Source organism: Molossus molossus, unplaced genomic scaffold (genome assembly GCF_014108415.1).
Source record: "Molossus molossus isolate mMolMol1 unplaced genomic scaffold, mMolMol1.p scaffold_m16_p_11, whole genome shotgun sequence".
NCBI classification, from domain to species: Eukaryota; Metazoa; Chordata; class Mammalia; order Chiroptera; family Molossidae; genus Molossus; species Molossus molossus.
In genome coordinates this window covers 51,368,904-51,374,107 of record NW_023425346.1, presented here as the reverse complement: position 1 = coordinate 51,374,107, position 5,204 = coordinate 51,368,904, and the positions used below count along the sequence as shown (strand labels likewise).

General features: G+C 44.9%; 1 non-coding gene across 1 annotated transcript; it reads left to right on the top strand.

Moving 5' to 3' along the window:
* The first annotated feature begins 5,056 nt into the window (after positions 1–5,056).
* On the top strand, positions 5,057–5,204 carry LOC118625938. The gene has a single exon (XR_004958786.1). It is a non-coding gene; the product is annotated as a small nucleolar RNA SNORA79 (small nucleolar RNA).

Here is a 5,204-nt window from a genome sequence, read left to right as displayed (position 1 = left end):
CATAAATTGCCCTGAAAAGGTCTGCAGGTCTTGAATAATGTACCGTCTGCTTCCTAACTTAACCAAGTGCTAGGAAAGCAGCTCCACTCATTTCCCCAAGAATCTTAGGATAAATAAATGCATGTAATGCCCTGTCTCTCCCTTATTTATTTATTTTTATCCTCACCTGAGGACATTTTTTCGTTTTTTTGTTCAGCTAGAGTGGGAGGGAGAGAGAAACATTGACGTGAAAGGGACATATCGAGTGGTTGCCACCCGCACAACCCAACCAGGGCTGGGGACAAACTGCAACTGAAGTACATGCCCTTAGCGGGAACCGAACCCGGGTCTCTCTGGACCACAGGCCGATGAAACTAACTGCTGACCCAAACCTGCCAGGGCTGTCTCTCCCTTATTAAATTAAGGAAAATGGACCGTGGAAAATGAGACTTACTTTTGAAGGAAAGGCAGAGGATGGGAGCTAGGAGAGTAATGTGTTTAGAGGACTGAGTCTGTCCTGGCGGTATGGCTTAGTTGGTTTGAGTGCCATTGCTTATACCAAAATGTGGTGGGTTCAAAAGGTGGTGGGTTCAATTCTTGGTCAGGGCACATACCCAGGTTGCGGGTTCAATCACTGGTTGAGGTTGCATGCAGGGGCAACCGATTGATGTTTCTTTCCCTCCCTCTCTTTCTTCTCCCTTCCTCTTTCTTGAAAAATCAATTTTGAAAAAAAAGAGGACTGAGTTTTCTATGCTTGTATGGGCCTCCTATGTTCTTCCTGTTTGGGGAATAAGATCTAACCACCTTAAATTACACAAGGAGAGAATTTGACAGAGATCAGTCAGATAATCTTTCTCTAAGGGACTTGGTTGCTAGTGTTATGCCCATCCTAAGGGAGAATGCCTGACCCAGGAATTATCCTGCCTGGAAACAAAGATTGACAACCGATATGTGTTGTGGTATGACAGCGTCAAAGACCACTAGAGAATTGAAGTCCAAATAAGAGCCGTTTATTAGCCAGCCGGCGTCTGATTCCAAACACCCCTGTGACAGAGTCTTTGGAATCAGCCCTGATATACTTTATTACATGCCTTACAGAAAATAGGATCCTCTTGATATAATGCCCAGGGCCACAGCAATGCTGTATAGAATTAGTTTGCCTTACAAATAACAGGAACACCCAGGCACACCCAGGTATTTCAGGTATTTTCAAGGTACATTGGGTCACACTTAGCCCAAGCTGCACAAACACAATGCAAGCCTAATTCCTTGAGATTGTGGGGAAGGTCAAGTCTCTGACTCAAAACCTCCGGGCTCTGTGGACTCTGTCAGACATGGAGCCGGCTCCCAACAATTTCTTGGCTCAGGGAGTATTCCAATTTACTGAGGTTATTTTGACTAAACAGGTTCAGCTAGAGGGCATACAGTGACTTTCCCAATCAATTATGGAGGAGGACAGTAATTTACCAATCATCAATTATGGGGTTATAAATATGCCAGCACATATGAACCTGTACTTGATGCCACTTCCTTCTTGGTCCTTTGTCTTGTAAATAGGCCTCTTTACCTTTATTTTAACAACCTAGTGTATGTATACTACATTTGAGCAGTCTAGGTTGGGTGAGTTAAGAAAGATATTTTTAAATAACTCTGTAAGGCTCATTCAGGGACCATTCAGAATAGAATTATAAATTTACCTCTGTTCTCTGAAAATTAAAAGATTTCAGGAAACTACAGATATGATATTTACACCAGTCTGCACTAAATGAGATAAACAGACTTTGGGTATGAATTTTCCAGTTACCTATATTCACTCTTTGGACATTAAAATGTCCTATTATTAAGAAGTGATGTGTCCTGGTTGGTGTGGCTCCGTTGGTTGAATGTTGTCCCATGCACCAAGAGGTTACCAGTTTGATTTCCATTCAGCGCACATACCTGGGTTGTGGGCTCGATCTCCAGTGAGGGGCATGCAGGAGGCACTCGGTCAATTGTTATCTCTAATCGATGTTTCTCTCCCTCTCTCTCTAAAAATTAATTTAAAAAAAAGAAAAAGAAATGCCCTGGCCATTTTGGCTCTGCCGTTAGAGCATCAGTCTGTGAACTGAAGAGTCACAGGTTCAATTCTCGGTCAAGGGCATATACCTCGGTTGTGGGTTTGATCCCCGGCCCCTGTAGGGGTTGTGCAGGAGGCAACCAGTCGATGTGTCTCTCTCACATTGATGTTTCTCTCTCTCCCTTCTTTCCTCCCACTCTGTCTGAAAATCAATGGGAAAATATCCTCAGGTGAGGATTTAAAAAAAAAAAAGATGTAATTGGAGCCCTAGCTCTTGGTCTACACGAGGACCATATTATAGGGGCAGAGGGCACCTGAGTCCCTAAGAAGTGTGGAACAAAACCACTGTACCAGCCCTGCACCACTACACACAAGAACTAAATTCCCACCTGGTTAAATCCACTGTTGATTTGGCTCTCAACTGCAGCCAAGTATAGCTGTTGTTTCCTAGACCTCTGTGATGGAACCTTGTGTAAGATATATTGCATTAGGGGGCTTCTGGTCAAGATGTTGGCGTAGGTAAACGCTGTACTCAGAACCTCCCAAACCACATCAAAATTACAACTAAACTACAGAGAAACCATCATTCAGAACTGCCTGAAATCTAACTGAATAGTCCTACAACTAACTAAGGATATAAAGAAGCTGCATCCAGACTGGCAGGAGGACAGAAACACAGAACATGCTGGTCCCACACCCAGGTGAGACCATTACAAATCAGGAGAGATAGCTGGACTCCAGAGGTCTCCTGAAGAGCCAGGGGTCCCACCACCACACCAGAACCCCTAGCTCAGGGTTCCAGTACTGGGAAGAGAGGTCCCTTAATGTCTGCCTGTGAAAACCAGCAGAGATTGTGGATGACTGAGACAGAGGGCTTCTGGAGTCTCAGGCAGTTCTCTCAAAGGGCCCCCACACAGATTTACTTGGACTCACTCACTCTGAGCTCCAGTGCTGGGGTAGCAGCTTGAATGGTTCTAGAGACTTATGGGGAGGAAGTGAACTGTCAGGCTTCAGGAACAGGGCTGGAGGGGCAGCTTTCCCCCAGACAGAAGTACTGCCATAGACCATTGTTGCTTTGCTTAGCCCTTCCTCCACAGAGCTGGAAGGCAGGCACTATATCTGAGTCTCCTTCAACCTGGCTAACACTGTTTGCCCCACTCTGGTGATTCCCTGAGACCCTGCCCCGCCCAGCTTGTAGGCACACCCAAGCCATTTTTCAGTGCTTTTCCATACAAACAGCCTCTCTTGGCTCATGCTTTTGGACTTCCTAAAATCTGTCAAACAAGCAGCATCTGGCCCCTGTGTATCCTATATCTCTTGCTAAGTGGCCCCAGGTCTGGCACTAGTGGCAGCCAGCCTCGGTTCACAACTTCACCTCTTCTGGGCACTCCAAGCTCAGCATAAGTAATAGTCATCTACACATTGCTTTAAAGTTCATGCCAGGTGGTCCCAGGCAGGGCACAGGTGGTGGCTGACTTTGGCCTGCACCTCCCAGGAGGCCCTAGAGCCAGTGTACCCAGTGGACAGCTTAAGACTATGCTGGGTTATAACCTGACCACCTCCACAAGCAAAACACTCAAGGGGAAGACTCAAGTGGGCACCAAAGATCCCCTGAGGTGAGTCCTGCTCCTTTGGATTGGCCCCTGCACAGCAGCTCCTCCATTGTAGTCACAGCCAGTCCTCACAGCCAATTGGCCTGGTGTTCTTTCCCTTTCAGTGACATTCCAACAACAGTCAAGGCTCAACTACAACAGGAGAGTGCACAAAGTCCACATGGGGGGGGGGCATACCTGGCATGACCAAGTCAGGAGGTTGTACCATTGGGTCCTCTACCAAGAGCAGGAGATGAGGTAGCTCTACCTAATACCTAGAAACGAACACAGGGAAGCAGGCAAAGTGAGGAGACAAAGAAACAGGTCTCAAATGAAAGAACAGGAGAAATCTCCAGAAAAACAACTACATGCAATGGAGACAAGCAAACAAGCTGATACATAGTTCAAAACAATGGTTATAAGGATGCTCAAGAAACTTAGAACTTCAACAGCATAAAAAAGGATATGGAAAACATAAAAAAAGAACCAGTCAGAAATGAAGAATACATTATAGGGAATCAACAGTAGCTTAGATAAAGCAGAGGATCAAATCAGCAATTTGGAAAATAAAGCAGAAAATATCCAATCAGAACAACAAAAAGAAAAAAACAAAAAAAAATTGAGGATAATGTAAGGACTCTGGGACAACATCAAGTGTACCAACATTCGCATCACGGAGGTGCTAGGAGAGAGAGAACAAGAAATTGAAAACCTATTTGAAAAAGTGACAGAAATTGCCCTGCCAGGTAGCTCAGTGGTTAGAGCATAGGCCTACAGACCAAAGAGTTGCAGGTTCAATTCCGGTCAAGGGCACGTACCTCGGTTGCGTTTCTCCCCTGGCCCTGGCCAGGGTTGTGTGGGACGCAACCTGTTCATGTGTCTCTCATGCTGATATTTCTCTCTCCCTCCCTCCCACTTTATCTGAAGATAAATAGAAAAATATACTCGGGTGAGGATTTAAAAAAAAAAAAAAGAATAAGTGACAGAAATCTTTTCTATCCTGGTGAAGGAAATTGGTACAACAAGTCCAGGAAATGCAGAGGATCCCAAACAAGATGAACCCAAAGAGGCCCACATCAAAACACATCGTAATTAAAATGCAAAAGATTAAAGACAAAAGAAAAATCTTAAAAGAAGCAAGAGAAAAGCAGTTACCTACAAGGGAGATCCCATAAGACTGGCAGCTGAACCTGGCCAGTGTGGTTCAGTGTATTGAGCATCGTCCCATGGACTGAGAGGTCCCGTTGGATTCTTTCAGCGCATGTGCCCAGGTTGTGGGCCTGATCCCCAGTAGGGGGCGTGCAGGAGGCCAATCTATGTTCTCTCTCATCCATGTTTCCCTCTCTCCCTTTCACTTCCTTTCTTTAAAATCAATAAAGAAAAAAATGTTAACAAAAGAGGAGGAAAAAAAAAGTTCAAAAATAGTATTTGATGGCTTTTCCTCTCACTGCTTGGAGCCTTAGGTAGTGGGATTTTAGTCCATCATATATCTAAGCTAATTTGTTTTCAGTCAGAGCACCATGGGAATGGGTTGGCTGTCCATTAGTGCCTTATGGGTTCTGTGGAGTTGAACAATT